The sequence below is a fragment of the Episyrphus balteatus genome, chromosome 1 (genome assembly GCF_945859705.1).
Source record: "Episyrphus balteatus chromosome 1, idEpiBalt1.1, whole genome shotgun sequence".
NCBI lineage: Eukaryota > Metazoa > Arthropoda > Insecta > Diptera > Syrphidae > Episyrphus > Episyrphus balteatus.
Genome location: NC_079134.1, coordinates 139,262,042 through 139,289,615, shown reverse-complemented (window position 1 = coordinate 139,289,615; position 27,574 = coordinate 139,262,042). Strand labels below are relative to the sequence as shown.

The 27,574-nt window shown below is 28.3% G+C and overlaps 1 protein-coding gene and 2 long non-coding RNA genes across 6 annotated transcripts in view; 2 read left to right on the top strand and 1 right to left on the bottom strand.

Moving 5' to 3' along the window:
• Positions 1 to 8,314: 8,314 nt before the first annotated feature.
• On the bottom strand, positions 8,315 to 8,962 carry LOC129906135 (uncharacterized). 2 transcript variants are annotated; one of them, XR_008770724.1, is made up of 3 exons: positions 8,775 to 8,962; positions 8,611 to 8,727; positions 8,315 to 8,554 (listed from the first exon to the last, which is right to left on the bottom strand). It is a non-coding gene; the product is annotated as an uncharacterized LOC129906135 (long non-coding RNA). The 2 variants fall into 2 exon arrangements; XR_008770723.1 differs by having other exon boundaries at positions 8,790 to 8,962.
• A 3,476-nt stretch (positions 8,963 to 12,438) lies between these two features.
• LOC129906134 (uncharacterized) lies at positions 12,439 to 13,145 on the top strand. Its single transcript, XR_008770722.1, has 3 exons — positions 12,439 to 12,703; positions 12,767 to 12,904; positions 12,959 to 13,145. It is a non-coding gene; the product is annotated as an uncharacterized LOC129906134 (long non-coding RNA).
• Positions 13,146 to 25,991: 12,846 nt separating this feature from the next.
• LOC129906131 (5-hydroxytryptamine receptor 2A-like) overlaps positions 25,992 to 27,574 on the top strand; it is a 267,437-nt gene continuing 265,854 nt past the window's right edge. For 2 of the 3 annotated variants that reach the window (XM_055981779.1, XM_055981778.1), the window contains exon 1: positions 25,992 to 27,403. The gene's annotated coding sequence lies outside the window, so the exon portion shown is untranslated. The remainder of the gene's footprint in view (positions 27,404 to 27,574) is intronic. The other variant, XM_055981780.1, reaches the window with a different exon arrangement.

Here is a 27,574-nt window from a genome sequence, read left to right as displayed (position 1 = left end):
ATAGTTCCTACAAATTGAAGACATTCTTTAAGTTTGCTCAATTTTCACGTGTTACTCGCGAACTGTTTAAAAATCGCCAAGACGTGGTCAAGGTAAAGTTGATGGAAAATTCAGCTCTGGTTCATTTTTTAATAGTTGAAGCTTAGGACTGATTAATATAATTTAATAATACCTATTCTAAAAAAACCCATTACAGTTGTTCATTAAAAAATTTCCTTTTGTTCCTGGGGTTTTTCCTTAGAATTTATATTCATTCTATTGTCCAACTTGTCCATACATCTTTAGAATGGCACTCAAACAACAAAATTTACTTTTGCGGACTGCGGACTCTAAACAAAACAAAAAGAACTCATCCAATAAAACCAAATATTCATCAAAGTCAATTTCAGTGACGAGAAAGGAAGTGGAGAGGACCTAAATAATTGCACTGCGGTATGCATGTGAATTTATTTATCCTTCTTCTAAGCTGTAAAGTAGTGTTGTTTGTTTTTTTTCGTTGCTCAATTTGAATTTTTCTACTTTGAAGTAATTTTTTTTTCTCTCGCATAACTATTTCTTTGAAAAGATATTGAAATTTTTAGTCCGAATTTTTGTTGAAGGATTATAACGATGTTTTATTTTTTTTTTTAATAAAACAGATTTTTTAAGTCTAGTAACCGGTCATAGAGAAATATTAAATTGCCTGCATATTTTTGTTTTCTTTTTTTTTTATACAAAACACTTTGCCTTGAGTTGAGTTTTGATGCAAAATTATCAAACGATATGGAAATCCTGCAAAAGACTATACAACAAATTGTGCCAAGTGAACACTTTTTATTCAGAAGGGAAAGAGAAAAAAAATATTATAGTTTTTATTTTAATTTTAAAAAATCCAGTAAAGTACTCGTAAGTAGTCAGATGGAAATATAAATTAATATGCGGTTCTCGAAAAAAAAGGTTCTACGAATGCTTTTTTTGATTGCTTGAGTTTAGTTTTTTTTTTTTTTTTTGTTTATTTCTTCGGTACATTTTACATGCAACTAATTAATATGCAAAAAGAAATCATGGTTACCGAGGTAATGTGAAATGATTTTCTCTTTTTTTTAAATAAAAAACAAAAAATACCATCTGTAAAAATGAGAAGTATACCAAAAAACATTCTCTTTAAAGGGAAACTAATTTTACAGTTAGTTAAGCAAATATGAAGATTTTTGTGTGTACTTATTTATGTATGTATATTATATTGTATATGGGTTTGGGTTCGTGCAATGAGAGTTTTACGTTCAAGCAAATTAAACATCATTTGGGTTTTTGATTAAAATAAATGGATATCCGTTTACTTTTTTTTTTCTTTCTTTCTTTTTTCTTGTGTACTTACCTACCTATTATTTTTTTTATAAAAAAAAAAATTATTAGGATTAGAAAATTTGCTAACTAGAACCCAATAAGTGCAGGAGTTTGTAAAAGGAAATTGAAAAAAAAATTCATAACTAAGTCAATTTTTAAATGAAAAGTCTTTGGTTCTAATTCTGGAAGTTGAACGCAAGTTTATGTAAAATGGATTCTTTTTTCATAACTGGAAAGTTAAAAAATTAAAACAAAACCCGAAATTAATTACTTAATTTTCAAAACTTTAAACACCTACCAACAATGAATTCACTTGAGTTCCTTTAGGGCTGTAAAAGAAACGACAAAATGAGTACCCGCATGTATACGTTACTTTTGATACTAGTACCCGCATCAATACTATCGTTACTTGTTACTTTCGTATTTTTCGCATTTTTCGCATATTTCGTATGTTTCGGGTGTTTCGCATGTTTCGTTACTTTCGTTACTTTCGCATGCTTCGTGTGTTTCGTACATTTCTTATATTTCATGTATTTGATACGTTTCGTATGTTTGGTATTTTAAGTATGTTTCGTACATTGGTAGGTATAAGGGTGTAAACATTTTTTTTTTTTGAAAAAAAAAAACAAAAACAATTTCTATAATCTAAGCTACATTTTAAGGTCATAAACATTAAAATTAGTTGCGGAATTCTCATGTAATAAGAGTTTAAAGGTAGCTATATTGATATATAACTTTTTTGATTTTTTTCCAAATTTTTAGACAAAACTTGGGTAATTTTTTGTTTATATTCTTTCAGTAATCTTATCACAATTCTTTAGAGACCTTTATTTCAAAAGTGCAATGCGCAGATCTCGAAATATTAACACTTCAATACAACCATGTCGAACAATTTTTCATTTATTTTTTCTATTGAGAGTGATTTTCAAACCTCGTTTTCTCTGCCTTTTTTTGTGTTGAAAATTTTGCACCAAAAAAAAAATTATTTTTTGAAAAACCAAAAAACTTTTGTACATTCTTAAGCTAAATATCAATACCATTAACACCAAGGCCATAAACAGATTGGTTGCGTCGTTGATATACATATTTCGGCCAAATAGAAAAAATACAAAAACGTCTCTTTTGATATTTCTGTATAAATTATCGATAACACAATGATTATTGAACCTTGGCACTACTGTTTAAATCGAGACAAAAGTAAACTCCAGATAATTATCTGCAGTTAGCATTCTGAATATGGTTACGATACCGACACGAGATGCGAAATGCGACAAATTGAGTGTATCACTTCAATTCGTATCTCTTACATCGGATTTAGTATTGAAACTGGAATCGCGTCGTTACTCGTATGTTTCGTATCTCGTACGTTTCGTATGTTTCGTTACTTCAGTACCCAGTAACGAAACATACGAGTAACGATACTGTTTAGAAAGTAACGTTTCGTTACTCGTTACTGAAGTGAATACCCGCATTTTAGTAATGAATACATACGATTTGCTACAGCTCTAGTTCCTTATAAACAATTTCTACGGTAAATCAACTTTGCCCTTCATGCTCAGGGTTCAAACCTTGCTCCGATCGGAGCAAATTTGATCCACTTTTAAGGAACAAAAAAAATCTACTCCACCGCTCCGATTTTTCGAGATTTACTCCACTTTTTCCACAAAGAAAAATTGTTTTACTAAACTAACCTAACTAACCGGATTAGAATGTTTGAAATTGAAATTGTATTTATTTTAGAATAACAAACACATTTTTGAACCACCACTTGCATTTATGAGATTTATAAAACAATATAAATTGGTCCAAGGTGAATTTATCTCAAAATAATTTTATTTTATGAACCAAATTGGGCCAAATTCATAGGTGTTGTTTAACTAAAACTGGAGTTTATCCAATGCAATTCAATTCTTCATAAAAGTTTTTAAAACAGTATTCATGAATCCTCCTCGGCTCCATTGACTTTAAGACTTTATTATTTTTTATTAAAAAAATTTCCTTAGAAGTAAGAATTTTTTTGTTTTAAATCTACTCCGGAAATTTTGGATTTACTCCACTTTTTTTCAAATTTGCTATAAAATTTCATGACCGAGGTTCGAACCCTGTTCAGTGTTCATGCTCATTAAAAAAAAAAACAGCCTGTGTTTTATTCTCGAGCCGTAATAAAAGAATGTAAAGTGTTGTAGAACATAACAATGCCAAATTAAAAGTAAAAAAAAAAAAAAAAAAAATGCAACAATAAATTAATAATGTGGTTACATTTCATTCAGCGTTTAATAAACTTACATCTTATAACTTTAAAAGTTGAAGATGTTCGAAAATATTAAAATTTGTATCATTATTTATTTTTATACCTATTACCTATTTATTTTTTAGGTTTGCTGGCCTAATCGTAAAGGAGTGTTGACAAGGAATCTAAAGAAATTGCAATCATTTCATTTTATATAATTTTTAGGGATTTTGGGTTCCCATTCGAGATTCTTGATTTTTCGTGATTTTGGGATTTTTTGACTCTGGATTTTCGGGCTTCCAGACTTTTGAGATTTTATTTTGGGTTATCAGGATACAAAGTACCTATTGAATAAAATTATGACAACTAGAATTGTCACTTGTTACTATTTTTTTTTTCTTTTTATTCTAAGAAAAAAAAAAAAAAACAAAAATATCTTAGCATCAGTTTTCAGAGATTGAGTTTTTAAATTTTGTTTTATATTTTTTTTTGTCACCTAATGCTGTTAAACAGTTTTGATATAGATCAAAATCATCTAAGTGAAAAATTTCAGTATCTGTTTTATAAGAAAAATAACTCATGTTTACTCCTATAGAGAGTTCTGGTAAATGACGTTTTGACCTTTAATTTTTTTTATTTTTAAAGTGAAAACTTCTTTAGTATCGTAGTGATTTGAAACAAGATGAAACGATAAAGCGACACGAAAAATCAATGGATCATAACTTTTTTGTTTTAATATAAAGATGAATGAAATTCATACAGTAGATAGGTAATTAAATAAATTATAATAAATTAAAATTTCAATTAATTTCATATTCAAAGTTCTGAGATAACGGTGAAAAGATGTTCTTTTTTAAACACGTTATATCTTTTGAACTAGATCACATAACAAATTTATTTAACTTTAATACGCATGCTGACAATATTACCTTTCATTAAATATATCACACACTTTACGTGCTCTACAAGTTACATAATCTTTAATTGAAAAACTTGAAAAACTTGAAAAAACCAATATGAATAAACCAATAAGGCATAAATTACATATCAATTTAAGACTTAAATTTAATAATATAATGAATTAAGTCTCATATACCAAAAATATGTTCTTTTGTACTTGTTATGCTGAACTGAAGCTGATTTCAGAACTTTTTTAATATAGTATGTTAGAATATATCTCAACCTAGTCGATAATAACCAATTTCATCATTTAAACAAAATATGTTTATATTTTAATTTTTCATTCTATGTAATTCATTCTGTTCAATAAATTGTATATTTATTATTCATGTTTTAGAAAAATAAAGGAGTATTCAAAGACGTATTGTCAAGAACCACTTTAAATGACTTAAAAGTACAACTAACTGCATACAAAACTAAAACTATGCATAAATTAACTTCTACAGGTACGAATGTTAGTCCAGACAAATTAGACATTCAACCCAGAAATAATTCGCTGAAAATTGATACAGAGCACTTAAATTGTCAATTAAAGTAAAATGTCAAAAGTCCTCAAAAGTCCCATGTGTGCATAAAAAGTTATTCAAGTTTTAATGTCAAAAATTTAGATTTTTCATATATAACATTGAAACGGGAGAAGCTATAAAAAAAAGTATATAAATGACTTGTAGCTTTCGTAATTCCCTAAAAAAAATGTTATCACACTTTTCTTCTACGAGATATCGTTTAGAAGATATCGTGGTTTTAAAACGTGTCAAATGTCGAAAATATCGGTTTTTTGCCTATTACTCTTAAACTATGAGGTTTCAATGTTATTTATGAAAAACCTAAATTTTCTACATTAAAACTTGAATAACATTTTATGCACACATGGGACTTTTGAGGACTTTTGACATTTTACTTTAATCGACATTTAAGTGCTCTGTACCAATTTTTAGCCCTATGCGAATTATTTCTGGGTTTGCTCCTTTTTATGTTTATTTTGTCAGGACTATGTCTTTCTAATTTGACTGCCTTTTGTGCGTATGCGTTTAAGAGAATGTCATCACAAAAAACCTTGCTGAGTTCCTTCCTTAAGTCTCTTGTGAAAACTTTAACGAGACAAACCTTGTCAGCAATCAGAAGGCATTAAAGAAAAAAGAAGATCTTGAGTGAAGACATTTACATTTTACTTCAGGGTGATTACTAAATACTGAAATTTTTTTAAATACATGCAACACTTAAGTAACTGATGCACCCATTTGTTCCTTAATTATAACATGTGTGTCTGTGTGTAGAATTAAAAGTTGTGTTTTTTTTTTAAGGTTTCTTCTATTTTTAGGAAAATATTTGCCTTATAAATATGAACAAATTCCTTTCATAATGAATTCTACCTCAGCTTTTTACCTTATGCGTGATGGCCTTTATTTCTTTTCTCTTCGTTCATTTAATATAAAAACAAAATCAATAAAATATTTTCTTGAATTCTGAAGGACAAAGCTATTATATCTGGTAAATGCAGGAAAGGCAACCGCACGCACATTTCTAAAAAAGGTGTAAATGCCTACATCAAAGAAATATCACGACTTCCTTCGAAGAAAAAAAAAAAAAACAGAAAGAAAAACTTTTCAATTCTTTCTTGTTCTTCAAAATTCAGTTAATAGATAGGTATCTTTCGTATCTATTTATAAAGATAATCGTTTACAATATTCAAGATGATTAAGGCTGATAATAATCAAAATGCGATGTTTTGAATTTCTAAAAATACATTTAGGTATTGACGGAAAAATGTTTTCGTCAGGCAAAAATTGAAGGACAAAATAATTGTTATTCTCTCAAAGTGAATTTTTAAACTAAAACGTCTTTATGGTTATTTTTAAACTTCATGTTAAAAAAAAAAAAAAAATACCTATTTCTATAAAAGTAAAAGTAAAATAGTAAAAGAAATCAACAATTAAAAAAAAATCGTAATCGTAACCCTCATGAAACTTGGAAAAAAGTTCCCTTTTAGGATAAGAAAGGGCAGTAAAATCTGGTTTGGTCCCAAAAAGCCAAATATTCTAAAAATTTTTTTGTTTAGATGACAAATTGAACATTTATACTTAAGTTCTCCCAAGAAAAAATTTCGAACCTCGGTTGCAAAATAACCGAAGTTGTAAAATAACCCCAAATAACCGTGGTCATAAATCGGATATAAACGGATTATTAAAATTCTCTGGTTAATTTTAAGTTATAAAAAAGCAGTATTTTCGGAGGTTGGTTTTGGGTTAAAGTTATACTTAACATAAACTTTTTGGTCATAAATTGGTTTCAAAAATTCCATTTTCAAAATAAGGAAATATTTTGGGTATTTATTTACTTATATTTAACCCAGGTTACATCCTGGTAGTTTTTCAACGCATTTTTATTAGTTTAATAATAACTTTAGTTGGAAGTTGGTATTTAAATAACCGAATTTTTTTAAAAGTTTCAGAAAAGTAATTTAATAACTCTTTTAATAACTCTTTTGGATGTTATATGTGCATGAATAATTGGCCTTTTGGGACCAATTACAGATTTTACTGTCTTTTTGAAATAAAAACCCTTTCAAAAAAATTTTTTTATGAAATGTCTTTATTCTTGCTTTGTATCCCAAATGCAACCTTTTAACCAAATTTCATTAGGTTGGTCCATTAATTTTGTTTTCACTAAAAAAAAAAACACCCTTTTAACCATGATATATTGTTATAGACACTATAGATTTTTGTTTTCAAACTCAAAAGTTGCATAATATAGCTGAATTTCAATAGGGTACCACTATTAGGTGAAGTTATTTCCCATGTGAAGATAATTCCCGTGAAGTTAGTTCGCTGCACCGTTTTTTACATGTGTTTCGGATATATTTTACCTGTTGAATGTAAAAAAATAAGCACCCTTGTTTTTAAGCGGCATTAACTTTCCAAAGAGCAATCGTATTGACTTTATTTTGATGTCATTAGATTCAGCCTCAAAAAAATACTTTCAAAACATGTGTTATATAATTTTTTTCTATATTTTTGACCCTCACTCTTTTCCGCGAAAAACACCCTTTCCCCAATTTTTTTTCAGACTTTTTTATCATTAGTTCTTATCCCAAAAGCAAACTTTTTACCAAGTATCATGAGTGTAACATTTTTTTTCTGTTAATGCCTATTTTACTTGTAGGTACTACTTGATATCTATCTTGACAATAAATCTTTATTTATATCACAAAATCCAATTGAAGAAAATAGTTATGACCCATTCATTCATTAGATTTCTTGCAACTTGATCCGACTTAATAAGTCATTCAAATGATTCATAATTAAAAATAAAATCATCATACAATCACATTTCGATCCCCACATTCATTTAATTTTCAAACTGCATAACTTGAGTATATCGATGATGTCGTTATTACCCTTTGCTTTTTGCTATTTCAAAGCAATCTTTTGGTAAGCTGCTTGTTGCATGCTTCACCATATTATTGATGTTGGAAAGAAATACCTACGCAAACTTTTGACTTTCAATTTTTGTTTTTTTTTTTTTTTTTACTGCAGTCCCTTTGTGTTATTTTGAACCAAAGAGCTGCTTTACTTTGAACTGAAAAATTTTTCCTATGAACCAGAACATCGAGAAGGTTGGTGGCGTTGCGCGCTTTAGTGACGTGGCGGGCAGTATAGTTCATTTGAAAGGGATAACGATAACGCTGTGCTTCATAGACTCTATTATTAGAGTCACAGTAAGACCTGTTAAATACTTCTCAATTTTGTATTTGAAAGCTTTAAGGAAAATGGATTAAAATTTTTAAAAAATCACATATTTGTTTGAGGGCTCTTTTTATTTTAACACAATTTGAATGTTGTTAAAAGCCAACAAAGGGGATTTTGGAGGATTTTTAAAATCCTCCAATTTGCTTCAGTACAAATCTGACCATCTTCAACCAATTTCCAATTTTTCCTGGCCTGTCATTATTTGCTATAGCAAATTTGAATAAAACAAAACAAAAAATCAGTATCTCCCAAAGTTCTTGACCTGGTTTGACTGTTTGCATATGTACACCTACAAATACAAGGATATAGGAAACATATGTTCATAAATGCAAAATCGATCCTTACTATTCTTTTCATGCTTGAGTTGGTCTTTTGGCAAATCAATTGGCAATAAGCACGAAGCATTGAATCCATTGCTATCTGGGAAATCTGCGGATTAAGCTTTTGGCAGGATTCCTGAATCTATCAAGGAAACATTTATTATATATAAGTATAAATATTACCTCTACCTATTGGTTTTCTACTTAATGGGGCGTATATGTTGAGGGAAGTTACAAAATATACTACTTTGCCAGTCTGTTCCATTTACTTTATCTTGAAAGAAGTTTTTTTTTCACCGTAGAAGTTACTTTTAGATTTTTTGATATACTTTGGCTCAGAGCCTATTATTTGTAAAATAAAGATGCAATATGAATTTGAAAAGCTGCAATAGGATAAAGGATTTAAAAATAAAAAAAATAAAATGTTCATCTTAAGTCTTTACAAGTTTGGACATCATTTGAAAAGGGGAAGTTATGTATTTAAGACAAATTTGACAACGTGTTACATTTAAAATTGGCAGTCATGAAAATAATTTAGAAGAAAATTTGAATAATAGTTGAATGTAAAAAAGAAAAAGGTGTGATGTAGGTACGTTTGGTTAGACATTTTAATAGATTTTGAAATATTATTCTGCATTTCCCGCAATTAAGCAGTTGGAAACCGATGCATTTCCCCAGCCCGGACCTATCGCAAAATTAAAAAAAAAAGTATGTAAAAGTTTTGTACAACCAAATTCGAGTTTTGTACAAGCTTTCAAAGAAAGTTATAGCTAAGTAAAAGTTCCGGGCTGGGGAAACGTTTCCTCAGCCCGGACATTTTATTAAAATGTATCAAAATTTAATAAAAAAAAAATTCTACAATTTATTATCTACGACTTTCGTACAGTTTTGTACAACCAACGCCGAGTTTTGTACAACCTTATATAAAAAGTTATGGCTTAATTTGGACAGGTGCCAATAATTTTTGAAAAAAAAAAAAAAATAAAATAAAATAAAATAAAATAAATAATATATGAAAAGAGAAAAATAAATTGCCCACAAAAAAATTTGGGAAAAGGTTGTGGGTGGGCGTAAAAGTTTTGTGGGTGTAAGAAATCGTGTTTTTTAAAGTTTTCTGTGGAAAGAAGACCTTCTATCGAAAAAAGTTTATCACAAAAGTTGTAGATAACAATATGATCGACAACTTCTTCTAAAGGCATTTTTTATACAACCTCAAAAATAGTGAGAAAAATGCAAAAATACAACTTTTTGGTTCTTTAATTTTATCTTTTACAAAAATAGTTGCATTTTAACAAAACTTTAATTTGTGTTTTTTTTTATTTTAAATGCTTCTTAGCAAAATATTAATTTTTGGATTTTTTACGAATTTAATTTGAAAAAAAGCCTATTTTTCAATCAAAAAATTACCAAAAAAAAAAAATATTTGATATTTGAAAAATCTGGTAGCCACATTTTTGAATAAAACCTTTTATTTAATGATATATAGAAGCAATAGATTTTTATTTTAGAGAATATTGAAAAAAATTGAAAAAATAAAATTTAAGATAGATTTTTCGGAAATTATGTAGGTAGGTACATTGTCTAGCCAGATGAAATCATAGAATTCAAATTATACTTTTCTAATGAACTTTAACTTTTTAAATTTGAACCTAGTATCAGAATCACTCTTTCGTTTGAAGTTATTGAGGTATTGAATTTTAAACTTCCAAAAATATTTTAAAACAAAAAATTGAAAAAACAAAATAAAATTAAAAAATATTCAAAATGAGCAATTCTGATACAATTTTGGATTCAGAAGGTTAAAGTCCATTAGAAAAGTATAATTTGAATTCTATGACTTGATCTGGCTAGCTAGCTAATGAACATAATTTCCGAAAAATCGATTTTAAAAAATGGTTTTTTTTTTGTTTTTGTTTTTTTTTTCAATTTTTTTCAAAAATTTTTTAAAATAAAAATGTATTTTTTCTACATATTCTTAAATAAAAAGTTTTAATAAAAGTGACATCCCAAATTTTACAAAAATCAAATATTTTTTCGGTAATTTTTTGATTAAAAAATAGGCTTTTTTTCAAATTAAATTCGTAAAAAATCCAAAAATTAATATTTTGCTAAGAAACATTAATAATAAAAAAAACACATGCAAATGTAGGTTTACATCAAGTCTTGTTAAAATAAAACAATTTTTGTAAAGGATAAAATTAAAGAACCAAAAAGTCGTATTATTGCATTTTCTCACTATTTTTGAGGTTGTATAAAAAATGCCTTCAGGAGAAGTTGTCGATCATATTGTTATCTACAACTTTTGTGATAAACTTTTTTCGAGAGAAGGTCTACTTTCCACAGAAAACTTTAAAAAACACGATTTTTTACACCCACCCCACTTTAACGCCTACCCACCCCATTTCTCCAAATTTTTTTGTGGGCAATTTATTTTTCCATTTTCATATACTATTTATCCTAAATTTTCCCACCGCTATCATGCTGCTTATAATTTTTTTTTTTCAAAAATTATTGGCACCTGTCCAAATGTACCTAGCGTAAACTAAAATTAGCCATAACTTTTTATATAAGCTTGTACAAAACTCAGCTTTGGTTGTACAAAACTGTACAAAACTTTTGCATCCTTTTTTTCAAATTTTGCGGGTGGTCTGGGCTGGGGAAATGCACGTGTCTAGGTATATCTTGAGTTGAAGATTTTTGATATTTTTGATATTTCTTGTTTTTCATATTTTGAACCAAAGAGCTGTTTAGAGAAACCCTGGAAACTCAAATACAACTCGAAGGAAATTCTTATTTTTAATAAAAAAAACTTGTTAATTTGTAGTTAAACACATTTTAAACTTACTGAATATATTTAGCTGCTAATTAAAATTTTTGAATCTGTTTTATGATCAAATTTAACACTGGTTTATCCTAATTATAAAAAAAAAAAATTCCAAAACTTAAAAAAAAATTTTTAGACCGTTACTAACGGTACTTTCCATAGAAACGTTTTCATGATACATATGTGACTTTCTCATAAACGACCTAAGCGATTTAAACTGTAAACAATGCTATTGTCTTAACTTAAAAAAACTGTTTTTGGATTTTTTAAAAGAGTTTCAATTTTTTTTTCGAAAATCAAGTTTTTTTTTTAATTTTGTCTTTATGTGTCGATTATACTTATAAAAAAATCTATTAAAAAAACTTCTGTAGTGATTTTCAATTTTTTTTTTCTAAAAATTCGTTTTTAAATGAAAACCATGTAAATTTAAACCAAATTTATACACTTTCATATAATTTGTTAAGTTTTTTATTTTTAAATTTCTTAAAAAATATTTTATTAGTATTTTGAAAGCTTGATTATTCGAAAAAAATTTTTAACTTTAGAACAAGTACGAGTGACAAAATCGTGCATTTTAGTTTTCTTTACTTAAATTTTTTGAATTTTTTTTTGTATTGAATTGATTTCACAGGTAGCATCACTGAGCGTATGAAAAATCCATACACAAACCTCTTCCTTGTATTCCTATTAATTTTGTTCAGATTTATTGCAACCAAGCTTCCGACACGTTGCTGAATATTAAAATAATACTGTAATAGAAAAACTTTGAGTCAAGAAGTATGAATAATATTTTCATTAATTTCCATTGATCCAACCACACACGTTTTATTGTTATTTTAGCACTGACTTTACTTTCATATTATTGTCTAATTAGACTTGAAAATCACACTTTCCATAGAATAGTTGCAAGAACTCGAAATATTCCAAATTAGCTTGTTGTTCTATTTCAAAAAAAAAAAAAAAAATTGAAAGCAAAATATTTTTGCACTTGTCAGACTTTAATATTTTCCCCCAAAAAGCAAATGAAAATGCTTTCTTTCTCAAAAAAAATGTCAAAAACTAACATTTCTTTGATTTTAATTTAAATAAATTTTGTGAAGAGAGAGTATCCATTTGAAGTCTCATCTCTATGGGATTGTTTTTTGGAAAAATATTAGTTTTTCCGTCGCAAGTTTATTTGCAATGAAAATAAATTTTAAAAATTTCTTTTTTTTTTGCTCCAAATGATGTTGAATACTGCACCATTGGATGAGTGTTCTAATTCCATTAGAAAAATATGCACAAACTGTCAAAGGTATGCCATTTCATGTTCTAAAACCAACACAATTCTTGGAAAAAATCTTCTTTTCCTTTACAGTCTGTGTGGATAGGTGGAATATTAAGCAATCGGACAGCATTGATATAAAAATATCTATCATTCTAAATGATGTTTATTCATTTTTAAAGAATGCAAAAGCAAGACCTATAAAAACTATTATTGGATTGCCTTCTTTGAGTGAGTGAAAAGTATGGAGGCTAATAAATTTTCATAATTTCTTTACGATGACAGCGTATTATGGTGGTCTTCGTGAAAGATGTGTTTATTTGTTTTGTTCTTTTGTTTGGAGGTGTCAGACGCATCCCCATGAAAATTGATTGATGTCTTTAATAGATTTTGTATTGAAAAAAAAAGCGATTTGGAATGTAAGAGGAAGTTTGAGATGCAAAATGAAGTCAATTATAAGGAAAAGAAGGAATGGAATTATGGAAGATGGAAGACAAAAAAAAAATTAAATTTTTGACGTGATAACGTCTTATTAATCGATGAACCATGGCAGCATCCACGAAAAAGTTATGTTATTTTCTCCCGTTTCACTTGAAATTTTTAGCAATACGGCATAAATTTCAATTAAAAATAAACTATTGGAGATATAAAAATCTTCAACAGCTTATTTGAAAGAAAATAGCCTAAAGGTAAATACTAGTGAAGGAAAAATTCAACCATTAAATAGGGCAGTGTGGGAAGCACCGTAATCTCAGTTTGAAATTTCGACATAGTTGGCTTTAAAAAATTCCTACTTTTTTTGTAGGCATCGTAGAAATATGATTGAAGTGTCATATAAAATGTGAAATAATAAGCTTTTAGATGATGTAAAATTTATTATAAGTTGTTATATAAAAAAATTGATTTAATGGTGTTTTTGATGAAAATTGATTAGGTTTTAAGAATATTCTAGCTCTTTTTGTAGATGTGGGACAGACATAATTTATATAAATATTTTGATCTGAAACAACAGGCTTTCAGATATTATAAGATTTATTATAGGTTGTAATAAAATAAATTGCACGACTGGGGTCGCACGTACTTGCTCTTATGGTAAAAGTTACTCTAATGTTAAAGCTTTTCATTGAACAAAATAAGTTAAAATTTGATATTTTCACGGAATTTCATAAGTGGTACAAAAAAAATCTTTTTTTTATAAATAATTAAATACCGTTTTAAATGGTATTTTACAAAAAACTAAGTATGCCATATTATTTCTTGTATTAAAAAGAGTTTTTAGAAAAAAATTTTCGAAAATCGTTAGAGCCGTTTTTTAAAAAAATAATTTTTTATATAAAAAAAATTTCAAACATTTTTCAAAAAAAAAAATTGGTATGCCATTTTTAAGAAATAATTAATTTACACATAAAAACGGAATTTCAAAATTTCTTTACTTACCCGTTTCAAAAAAATTGATTTTTCAAAAAAAAAATTTGAAATATTTTTTAAAAATTCAAAAATGTTTTTTTTTGAAAAATTTAAAATTTTTTTAAATAACGATAGTTTAAAAGTGTCTGTACAAAAATTTTGGTCGAAATATGTTTTGTCGTTTACGAGAAATTCATAAATCAAAAAAAAAAAACGTTCTATGGCAGGTACCGTTAATAACCGTTCAAAAAATATTTTTTTTATTTCCAAAGAAAGCTTTTATGTGTTACACTATACAAAAAATTTTTAATCAAAATCGTTAGAGCCGTTTTTGAAAAAAATTAACTTTTCTATTTCCGTTATATGACAGGTACCGTTAGTTTTGATCTTAAAAAAAAAAATTCAATTTGTAATTTAGGGAATAACCCAAAACTCTTAACTACCAAGTTTGAAGGAAATCGCTCCATTAACTGTAGCTCGAGGTACACACAGGCAGACAGACAGACAGATAGACAGAATTGCCGGGCCCACTTTTTTGGCATTCTCCATCATCCTTATGTCATGTAAAATTGTTATCTCGAGTTCGATTTTTTTTACGAATCCTAAACTTGCCCTATAGTACCTATGAATATCGCAAGTAAAAAAAATGGATTTAATGGTGTTAGAAGAATTGATTTTTTCACTTTTTTCATGAAAAATAATTTTTTTCAGTACATTTTTTACTTGCGATATAGGTACTATATATCAAGTTATGCATTCGTATAAAAAAAAAAAGTTGAGATAACATTTTTCCATGACATTACGATGGTAGACAATGCCAAAAAAGTGGGTCCCGGAAGTCCGTCTGTCTGTCTGTCTGTCAGTCTGTCTGTCTGTCAGTCTGTCTGTCAGTCTGTCAGTCTGTCAGTCTGTCAGTCTGTCAGTCTGTCAGTCTGTCAGTCTGTCAGTCTGTCAGTCTGTCAGTCTGTCAGTCTGTCAGTCTGTCAGTCTGTCAGTCTGTCAGTCTGTCAGTCTGTCAGTCTGTCAGTCTGTCAGTCTGTCAGTCTGTCAGTCTGTCAGTCTGTCAGTCTGTCAGTCTGTCAGTCTGTCAGTCTGTCAGTCTGTCAGTATGTCAGTCTGTCAGTCTGTCAGTCTGTCAGTCTGTCAGTCTGTCAGTCTGTCAGTCTGTCAGTCTGTCAGTCTGTCAGTCTGTCAGTCTGTCAGTCTGTCAGTCTGTCAGTCTGTCAGTCTGTCAGTCTGTCAGTCTGTCAGTCTGTCATTCTGTCAGTCTGTCAGTCTGTCAGTCTGTCAGTCTGTCAGTCTGTCAGTCTGTCAGTCTGTCAGTCTGTCAGTCTGTCAGTCTGTCAGTCTGTCAGTCTGTCAGTCTGTCAGTCTGTCAGTCTGTCAGTCTGTCAGTCTGTCAGTCTGTCAGTCTGTCAGTCTGTCAGTCTGTCAGTCTGTCAGTCTGTCAGTCTGTCAGTCTGTCAGTCTGTCAGTCTGTCAGTCTGTCAGTCTGTCAGTCTGTCAGTCTGTCAGTCTGTCAGTCTGTCAGTCTGTCAGTCTGTCAGTCTGTCAGTCTGTCAGTCTGTCAGTCTGTCAGTCTGTCAGTCTGTCAGTCTGTCAGTCTGTCAGTCTGTCAGTCTGTCAGTCTGTCAGTCTGTCAGTCTGTCAGTCTGTCAGTCTGTCAGTCTGTCAGTCTGTCAGTCTGTCAGTCTGTCAGTCTGTCAGTCTGTCAGTCTGTCAGTCTGTCAGTCTGTCAGTCTGTCAGTCTGTCAGTCTGTCAGTCTGTCAGTCTGTCAGTCTGTCAGTCTGTCAGTCTGTCAGTCTGTCAGTCTGTCAGTCTGTCAGTCTGTCAGTCTGTCAGTCTGTCAGTCTGTCAGTCTGTCAGTCTGTCAGTCTGTCAGTCTGTCAGTCTGTCAGTCTGTCAGTCTGTCAGTCTGTCAGTCTGTCAGTCTGTCAGTCTGTCAGTCTGTCAGTCTGTCAGTCTGTCAGTCTGTCAGTCTGTCAGTCTGTCAGTCTGTCAGTCTGTCAGTCTGTCAGTCTGTCAGTCTGTCAGTCTGTCAGTCTGTCAGTCTGTCAGTCTGTCAGTCTGTCAGTCTGTCAGTCTGTCAGTCTGTCAGTCTGTCAGTCTGTCAGTCTGTCAGTCTGTCAGTCTGTCAGTCTGTCAGTCTGTCAGTCTGTCAGTCTGTCTGTCTGTCTGTCTGTCTGTCTGTCTGTCTGTATAAGGAGCTACAGCCTAAACGGATGGACCGATTAATGTCAAACTTGGTATGTAGCGTTATTTGGCGACTCTCCAGAGGGGTTTTTGGAATTAATTTTTTTGGACCAAAAATAACAGTATTTGTCATATACCGATTTTAGTAAAATTGAAATATCTCAAAAACGGCTCCAACGATTTTGTTTAAAAAATTCAAATATTAGTTTTAAGCTGAGGTCTATATTTCAATGAAAAAATATTTTTTGGAAAATCATTATTAACGGTACCTGCCATAGAACCGTTTTTTTTTCAAATCCGATTATCTCCGAAGCTGCTTATTCGATTTCAACGAAACTTTTTGTGAAGAAGCATTTATATAATTTAAATATAAGCCAAAAATAAAATTTTGAAAAAAATAATTTATGGATTTTTAAAAAATTTTGAAAATTTTTTTTTTGAAAAATCAAATTTTCGAAAACGGGACATTGAATTTTTTTGAAATTTTTTTTTAGATGTTTATTAGTGATTTCTACAAAATGGCATTACAATTTTATTTTAAAACTTTTTTTCCAAAAAATTATTTATAAAAAATTGTTTTTTTTTAAAAACGAAACCAAACGATTTTGAAATTTTTTTTTCTAAAAATGCACGTTAATATATTAATCAAAACTGCATACTTGTTTTGGAGGGCAATTTAATTTCAGATTTTATTTTTTTTTAAAACCAATTTTATTTTTTTTTTCCAAATTTCTATATAAAAAGTCTTAAAAATTTAAGCAACTTTAACGTTCGTGCGACCCAGTCGTGAATTTTATTTCTATACCTTTTACGCATTTTTAAAATTTAAATATGACTTTATTCTTTAGAAGAAATATTAACCTCTCAAATGGTTTAATTTTTTGTAAGCTTTTCATTTCTAAAAATTGATAAAATGAGAAAAGAAAAAAAAGAGGCATATTTTTTAGCTTTTTCTTGTAAATTATGATTGGATTCAAAAAGTTATTCCGTTTAAACCGATTTTATGGACAACCACTTTTTTTTCTTAATTTTGATGGACTAAATTCATACTTCTGCAAAATTTATGAAAACCTACAAAAATACTAAAAAAAAAATAAAAAAAAACTGAAAAAAAAAATGAAATTAATCTTCCTTTGAAATAAGAAAATTCTCTACACTCCCTGTACGGTACCTATTTGTCTTCATTTAGTATTCAATTAGTTAGTAACATAATGTTATACTTGAGTGATATGGTTTGAGGTTTTATTGAACTAATTGAGTTAGAGTAGCAGTTAAGAATCAATATGTGTAAATAATGTAAAAGATTAATGGATCAAATCCTAAAGTTTTCTTAGAAAGTTTGTTTTATTCTTAGAAAAAGTCCCAGCTTCTTATCGATCAATTCAAATTAATTATTATCAATCGATGATGAGGTGAAACTTTTCTTGCGTGCATGTTTTCAGTGCGTGTAGTCTTGGTGACTAAAATAAGATTCTGAAAGAATAACAAAAGTTCTTAGCAGATAGATTTCTCATAGATGTTCGAAGTTTTGGATGGCGAGTAAGAATTGTTTAAATTAAATGTATTATTATTAGGTAAATCTGGATAAGTTTATATTAAAATTATCTTAAAAATCACAACAAATCATTTTTTAAATTGTTTTAAACTCCAAACGAAGTATGTCATTTCATTTATTGTTTAACACAAAATTGTTTATCTTTTTTTAGAAGAACTCCCATATTTGTATCTATTTTTTTATATAAACAAAATTAAAATAAATAAAAAACTTATTGATTCTTCTGAAAAAAATAGATGTATTTTTTTACAATCCAAATTTCGTCTTTAAAATTATGAATTTTTGTGCTCAAATTTTCATTGTAATCGTTCAAATCGTTAATGAGAAAGTCAACAATCTAGAAAGCGGCTATTTATCAGATACCAGAGATTGAAAATAAAAGTTGGCTTGTATTTTCATTTGTTTTTGCACTGAGAGAATTTAAACTGATTTTATACATTAAAGTTTCGGTTGGACTTTAATTTAAAAAAAAAATTATTTGTTTAGGTTTAAGGTCAAAATATGTTTTTAACTTTGAAAATAAATCTCATCGGTTGACATTTTTAGTAAATAATATAACCTTAAAAAGTTCTATTATTATTTTTTGTAGAACACAATATCTTATTAGTGTCTATTTTGCTTGAGACACTGTGGATATCTGGATATCGTTTATTAATATACGAATATAAATCTCAAAAATAGTGAGTTGATGTTTGAAAGATCTGTGAAGAAGTGGAGGTTTACTTTCGATTAATGCAACAAACAAATTGAAACTACGGATATAAAGCAAATTTTTTTTGTTACCACCTCAAAAACATAATTGTGAGCATTTAATTATTTATCTGTAGCCTCATGTTCAAAATATACATTTACGATTCAAATAATATCTGTTATTTTTCCATGATTCAAATGGTATCTTTTGTATTATTATTTGACTAAAATTTTCGAAAAATATACAGGGCATATACCGAAATGGGACACCATGGTGTATGCGTAACCTTTTGTTTGTATATAAAACTTAAATTAACATCGCAAATAACAATTTTGTTTCTATAAAGCCTTTGTGTAGTATACTTTATATCAGCTAAATTTTTATTTGAAATTTGCGATTCTTAACATACTTTAAAATTACAATAATAGGAAAGATTGTGTTTTTGAGTTTGGAATCTTATTACTTTTTAATGGTTCATCAAAAGGCTAGATTAAATCATTTTCTTTTATAAAATTGAACGTTTTACAAAAAAACTCTTATAGACCAGTGCCAATCCGGTTTTCAGAAGGCAAAAGTTGAAAAAATTATTAGCAGCATAAGGGTGGTGGGAAAATTTAGGATAAATGGTATGTGACAGGGGAAAATAAATTGCCCACAAAAAAATTGGGGGAAAGCTGGTGGGTGTCAAAAATCATGGTTTTTTGCGATTTCTGTCAAAATTAGACGTCCTATCTAAAAAAGTCAAATCCAAAAGTTGTAGGTAGTATAAATGTCTACAACTTTTACTCAAACAATTTGTTTCTATAACCTTAACAAAAAATTTGGAAAAAAATGCAAAAATACGATTTTTTGATTTTTTATTTTTATCTTTTACTAAAATAGTTGGATTTTAACAAAACTTAGTTAAAAATTACTTTGTTATGTTTTCTATCTATTAAAAATGTTTTTTTAAGAAAAATTAATTTTTGGATTTTTGACGAATTTAATTTGAAAAAAATAGCTTATTTTGCAATCAAAAAAGTTACCGAAAAAATTTTTGATTTTTGAAAAGTTTGGAATGCAATTATTTAACTTAAAACCGTTTTTTAAAGATTGTATGGAAAAACTATACTTTTGTTTTAGAAAATATTGAGAAAAATTGAAAAAAACGAAAAAACGATTTTTAAGATTGATTTTTCCGTAAATGACAGTAATATTGGCGAGAAATAATTTTCCATAGAAACCAAATTATACTTTTTTTAATTTGAATCAAACACTAGAATAGCTCTAACGTGCAAAGTTTTTGATAGATTGAATTTTGAACGTCCCAAACACTATTTTTCTGATTTTTGGCATGGTAATATGTCAAAAACGTGTTGTGATAGAATTTTTCTGACTCAGATTCGAGCTCAGCGCACAAAAAACCTTTAGAAAAATATATACTTTGATTTCTATAAAAAAAACTTTTTGACTAGTGAAATCGAACAAGGCATTCGATTTTTTCTGACCTGTTCTTTTCAGGGACAAAAGATTCATAACGTTCTTAAAAATATTTTTCTTAGAGCAATCGTATTGACTTTATATTTATGCCATTAGATTCAGCATTCAAAAACATGACTCATACGATGATATTCGACAAACAATTTTTTTTCACTATATTTTTGACCTTCACCCCCTCCTCTTGTCCGCGAAAAAACACAATTCCATTCCACACAACATTGTTTTAGTGATTTTTTTAATGCTTGGTTCTCATCCCAAAAGCAAACTTTTTGCCAAGTTTCATGAGTGTAACAATATGTTTTTTAAATGCCTATTTTACCTGTAGGCATACTAAATATTTAATGTATTTTTTCCAATTTTTTGACTAAATTATAAGGTTTTTCAAAAGAATTTGGCAAACATTTCGAAATTTTTGTATTCTATAATGTCAAATTTTTTTTTTTTCAACTTATAATAATTTTTATTAATTTTTCGCTATGGTTTTTTTTTTTTTTTTTTATTTTATAAAACCATTTAGTGTTCAATTTTATAGAAGAAAATTATTAAATCTAGCCTTTTTGATGAACCAATAAAAAGTTATAAGATTCAAAAAAATAAAACACAATTTTTCCTATGTAAATCATACGGGAAATAGAAATTTTGCGATGCGGCAGTACTTAATATTATTATTTAGGGCTGTTAATTTTACAGGATTTTTTTTTCGTCATTTACAACAATATTTTCGATATAACTATGAACAAAAAAAAATCAATTTTTTCAGTTGTGTCTAGTTGTGACCCCTAAATTATTGAATTAAAAGTTAATGTGATCAATAACGTTGGCATATTATTTGTACATATGTATTTTGTTATTGCCTCTATTTTATTTTACTCGTTATAGTTACTAACTAGCGAAATATATACACATACAAGCTATTATGATGAAGTGGATCACTGTGGCGTATGTGTAACTTTTTTTTCTTATTCTTTTAAACATCATTTTTAACTGAAAAATTAATTCTATTGCGACCGGTATAACTTTAACTTCTCCCTTGTTTGCTTTAAATAACTTCCTAACAATTATAATGTCTCATCTTATTCCATGAAATCTAATTTAATAGCTTATATAAGATGATAAAACTTTATCGTGGGTTGTAACAAATTAAATTTTCTATTTGTTGTCATGTATTGAAGCTAAAAATGATTTGAAAAGACACATTTATACCAGCAGCTTGAATCTCTTCAATGCGTATATATATGCTCTATCCAAACGATTGTTTTGTGTGGAAAACAATTTCCACCAGTATCTTGTGGTTAACACCATCTAAAGTTGAGTAAACTTATGGTTTCTCCAAGGATTGTGGTATTAGTTTCCTGCTCATCTTTGTGGAACAACAAAAACAACAACCTTAAATGATATCACTTTTACATGACTTTTGCCATTTGTAAGAGCTTAGAAAAAGATACAGTATTCAACTGAATAAACTTATATTAAATTTCTTTCGCTTTATGAAGAAGTTTGAAGTTGATTAACAAATTTTTTGTTGTTGTTAATAAATTATTTCTACCGTTTTCAATTATTGAAAAAGTTGTTGTATGCGGTCAAATATAAATAGAAAACTCTAATTGCCAGCGCATTGATAAAAAAAACACACACCCGCTTATAGATTTTATGCTAAATTACCCTGCGTGAATTATGTGATGGATACTATTATTAAGGAATGGTCTTACTGGCTAAATCACATGCTAGCACATGACTGTGTGTGTTTTAGTTACCACAACCAAATAATATTCAAAAATAACTAAAATGAATATTTTACTAAACCCACATAATTAAACCAACAGTGGGATTATACTACGACATCTGAGAATGAGCAATATATTTTTGGGGAATTTGCGCTACCCAATGTGCATTGTTATAGAAAATAGGTATATAATGCAAAATATGCATATGATGCATATTGTATAAAACTAAAACCCAAAAATGACCACAAATTATAGAATTCGTATAGGCTGCAATTTTTGGTAATTTAAATTTCATAAATACTTTTGTTGTGAGTAGAAATAAAATCATGCCATGATAAATGGAATCAAATAAAAATTTAATCAAATAAATGAAAAAAAAAAAAAAAAAGAAAACTAAACGAGGATAAAAATGAGAACAAAAACCTACTTAAAATATTTAAATTCACATTCTTCAAATCTAGAATCACATACAAAATATTTGTGTTAACTAAATATTTATACATGCAGTTTAACTTATTCTATTTTTTTCAACAATCAAACATAATGATGTTTATGTATAAAATTCTAAAGAAACTAAAAACAAGTCTAGGTTGTAATCAAGCATTTAATTGTTTTTAGAGTTCAAGTCACAAATGTTTAAATTTTTAATATTTAAATTTGGTTAGTGATAAGTAAAAGAAAATCAAAAGCTCAAGTACCATAAATAAAAAGATTTGACTGAATTTGAGCAACAACAAAAAAAAAGGAGTTTGATTTTATTTTATCGAGATGCGTTTAAAAACAAAGAGGTTGTCTGTAAAGCCGGTTTACGGACGATGATTTTATGTGATAACGTCGTCAGAAAACAGGTTGTGTGCTTTTGTTAAAAATGAGTCAATTGAAGAGTTTACTTTTTTCAAAAAATCATAATTTAGAAGAAAAAGCTAAAAAAATACCTTTTTTATTTTCTCATTATATTAATTTTTTTTATTTTAAAAGCTTACAAAAAAAATTATGCAATTTTAAAGCCAAGTATTTCTTCTTAAGAGTAAAACAATTTTTATATATTTACAATGCGCATAAAGTATAAAAATAATTTATTGAAAACAATCATATTCATCAAAAAAAAAAAGCAAAGAAAACATGAATTTTTATCTTCTCATGTCATTAATTCCATTTTTTTTCCCTAACAACCTTATCGATCAGGTCTATGAGACATCTACAGAAAGAGCTAGAATTTTTTGAATTCGATCAAATTTCATTAAAAAAAGCAAAAAAAATAAACATTTATTTTTATGTTCTCACGCTATGGAATCAATTTTTTTGTTTGACAACATATAAAAAATTTTATACCATGTGAAAGCTTATTATTTCACCCTTCATATGACGTATCAATCTCATTTCAAAGATGCCTACAAGAGAAGTTAGAATTTTTTAAAGCCAATTATGTCGAATTTCCAGACTGAGATTACGGTACTTCCCACACTGGTGGCTGTTCGGGGGGCAACAGATCTCCACTGGGTGTTTTGAGGTTTTTCGCAAGTTTCTTGATTTAACATTGTGTAGCTTGTAGTAAGTCTACCGTTATGAGTGATATACCAAATGAAAGGTAATTGTATCAGAATGCTCATAAAAGTTTAATAAAATCTCTATCTGCTCTTGGTCAAAAGTTATAACTTGTTGAATTCTACAATTTTATTTTACCGTTATCTCAAAATTGTGTTTACTCCATATACATACTTTATTACTGTATCTATTAAAGAAAAAAAAAAATAAAAAGAAAAAACGATGAAAATCGGTTAAAAACGGTAAAAAAAACGTGTTTTTTAAAAAAACTTGTTTCTTCCGTTATTCAGTAAAAACTAACTAAAAGATTCTAATTTTTTGCACATGTATACATAAGGCCAAAACCTACATGTCCTATAAGTTTGAGATTTTTTGAACACTCCAAAAAAAAAAACTAAAAATCAAAAACTACCCAAAAATACCCCTAAAAAACAAGGTGATTTTCAAAAATTCATATTTCGAAACGCAGAGTGTTGGAAAAAAAATCCGTATAAGGCGCCTGATTTTTTTTCCCTCATCTTTCACCTGGCATCTTTAGAATTGTCAAAAAAAAATTCCTTTACCCAAAATCATCATTTTGTAATAGCCCCAACAAGTGTAGAACATTCAAACAAAACGTTATAGCTTAGTTTCAAAATTTTTTAGAATTTTTTCTTAAATGCAGTTATTCTTAGATTGGTCTCATCTATCTATAGCAAAAAAAAAATCAACTGTCTACAACTTTGCGTTTAGATTTTAGCCCAAATTTCATCTTTACGTTTTACCCCTGTTTACCCTATTTAATGACAGAATTTTTAAAAATCCTTCATTCGGATTGAGCTTTAGGTTATTATCTTTCAAATAAGCTATAGAAGATTTTTGTATCTCTAATAGTTTATTTTTAATTTTGAATTTAAATTTTTGCCGCGAGAGTGGAGAAAATGGCGTCACTTTTTTGTATGGGCTGCCATGGTTCATCGATTTATAAGACGGTATCACGTCAAAACGTTTTCACCACAACTGACGTGGAATTTTCAAAAAAAAAAATTTAACTTTTTTTAAATATCCAAAAATGCATTTATTTTCAAAATTTGCACATATTTTTACTTTATAAGTTTTTCTATCCCCATTTCTTTTCAGACTAAAAGGTAAGTGTCAATTTCTTTTCACAAATTGGTATTCGTCTTATGTTAACAAAAAAAAGTGATAGCTTTCGGTTATTATTTAATATCAATTCCAATATCCAAAATAATAATTATTATAATTAGCTATCTAATATAACATTAATCCATCTAATGAGTTTTTTGACCTCTCTAACAATATTTTTTTTTTTTTTTGTTTTGTTTTCAAAGAAAAATAAAGCTTGACATTGAATTTTACCCTTTAATGATAACATACAAAATTTTATTATCTACTCCAAAGAGAAAATAAAGCTTCTTTTGTTTTTTTTTTTTCTTTCTTTCATCAACATTCAACATTGTCAATATTCCAGAACTTATATATTTTCGCCTTGAAAAAAAAAGCTTTCTATCAAAAAATCTCCGGCGAAAATCATTTTCATCTCAAAATATATTCAAGAGACCTATACGAAATACATTTTATCTTGTCAAAACAAAACCGTTTCAGACTTATTATTTTCCAGAGAGCACACTTTCCACAAAAGAGAAAATAGAGATTTCTCAAAAAACAATAACAAAACAGCATCCCTACCTCACTTTTAGATACATCTGTGATCTGTATTTTAAATTCAACATTGAACTTCTAAAAAAGGTTATCTCAAAAATGCAACTTTTTGCCATTCCAGATTTCATCAAATTGAATCGGTAAAAGAGAGAGAAAATTTGTTTTTCTTCTTACTGACGCAGTCGCACAACTTTTCCATATAAAATACTCTACTCTAAACTAACGAATACAATTTTTGTATATCCTCCCGATACATCTCCCAAAAATGTGATGAAAAAAAATTTATACAATTTTCTTGCGATAAAACCAAACTAATTGTCAGTTTGCCGATTGAAGCTCGAGTGTATGGTTTATTCTTTCCGTGCGGCTATCGTTTTTTTTTGAAAATACAAAAAATAAGAATTCAAAGAAAAAACAAATTTCTATCCCGGTTTAATAGAACTTTGCGAAAAGAGTCCTTTTTCAGAAATCAAATGAAATTTCATACTTTTTGTTCAAAAATTTGGTAATTTTAGTAATTTTTCTCCAAATTTGTATTCAAAGTGAAAAAAAAAAGGAAAATGATGAATCAAGTCTACACATCCTTGAAATCATATCGATAAGCAATTTCTTAGTTACATTCTTGTCTGTGGAAAAAAAAATATGAAATACATCTTTTTTGAAATTTTATCCTTCGATAAAAAAATAAAAAATACAATTTTCAAGTGAAGTTATCTAAAAATTTTATTTTATCGCAAAATTTCTCAAATTGAAAAAAAAAAATACATAAAAACCCAATTTTTTGCTCATCTTCTTCACTCTTATCCTTTTCTTCCTTTATTTTTTATTTTTTTTTTTCAAATTTTGTTTCATAAATAATTTTCCCATCAGGACACACAGAGATGATGGTTTTTTTAGAGAGAGAAAAAGAAGGATATATCAAGTTGAAAACCCTCTCATGTCCCTTTTTCTTAGCAAACACAAATTAAGTTTCTATCTGTCAAAGGATATTTTCATCCCAAAAAGAACCACAAAAAAATAACATGTGGTAGGACCTGCATAAACTGTTTAAAAAAAAAATAGGAACCATGATTCTTTTAATCAACGAAAAATAATAATAAAAAAAAAAGACCAACGAAAACGATGTGAAAAGGCGCTTGAAAGCATACTAAAGCAAAGGTGCTCTTATCAGCATGTGTCGTTCGTCGTCTATCTATCTGACGTCTTTGCTAAAAAGATAAAAATAACCGTTTGGCAAAAACGAATCCTCATAATGACAGGATATACTACAAAAATATGAATGTCTAAGGATTCCATTTTTTTATTTTCGTTTTCATTTTTTTTTTTTTTTGGAAAGTGCTTCATTTTGAATACCAAGTATACTTTGTTTACACTTACTTTGGCATGTCAAATGTCCTTAAAAATAAAAGGAGGGTTCGTTCACAAGATGTTTCAAAGGATTCTCTTTCTGTCGAAAAAGGGATTCATAGAAAATGCCGCGAGTTAGACCGCAAAAAGAAAGATGCTTTTTTCTTCGTTAGGAAAGGGTGCATCTTTGAAGTTTTTTTGTTTTGTTTGTTATTTTTTTGAATTAGCTATTCACTTTGATAAAAAAAGTCATATTATATCCTTTGAAACAAAACCAAAGTATATTTCTAGGATATTTACATTCATGACTTTTACACATAGAAATATCAAACGAAATGAAGCTTTGGGGTATATTCAAGCCCTTTTTTTAGGCTATTTTGAATGGTTAATAGCTCAAACTCAAATACTACTTTGAAATCTCTCTCGAAAGAAGGACAAAAAAAATACAAACAAAAACATAAATATCCAAAAGAAAATATGAAATAAGAATAATGAATAATTATATGATTTTTTCCTTCTGAATAAATAAGCCTGTCTCTGATTTTTTCTTTATTTTTTTTTTTTGCCTCGTGTAGCTTAATTTCTCCGGACTTGAAGAAGAAGTTCCCTTTGATGTGTTGAGCAGGGCATGATATGAATAATAAATAAAAAGAAGAAGAAAAATACAAAATAAATAACAAAAAAAAAATAAGAAAAAGAAAAAAAAAATGTTGAAAAAATAAATAAAAAGGATATAAAAGGAAGAAAAAAAAAATCAGTGCCAATTTTCTTTTTGCCAATGATATACAACAAAAAAATAAAAATACAATAAAAGTGTGATGTTATCTACTTTTTTAATAATTCTGGTGTAATTTTGTGCGGTATAGTGCTCATTTTTTCGTTGTTGTTGGTTTTTTTTGAAGTTTTTAAAGTGTCATCAAGATTATTTGAAAAAATAAAAATTCAGATTAAAAAGAAGCAAAAAAGTAGGTTAATTGATTTTGGTGTAACGCACAGTGAGAAGCTGAAGAATTCTCAATTGGATTACCATCATATCTTGTTGTAGGCGGCGTTCGAAGAAGCGGTAAAATCATTTGGCGGTCTGTTTTAGTATTGAAAGTATTTTTGCGGGGAATGCAAGAAAGAGGTAAGTTTTTTTTTTTTTTTTGCTTTAATGAAGATTATTAATAGGAAAAGAAATGATTTGAGGATTTTTTTTTTTAGTTTTTCTTAAAAATTATGGAATTTCTTTAGAAAATTTTTAAACTTTGTTGAAGAATATTTTAATGAAATTTATTTAAAGAAAGATTATTCAAAC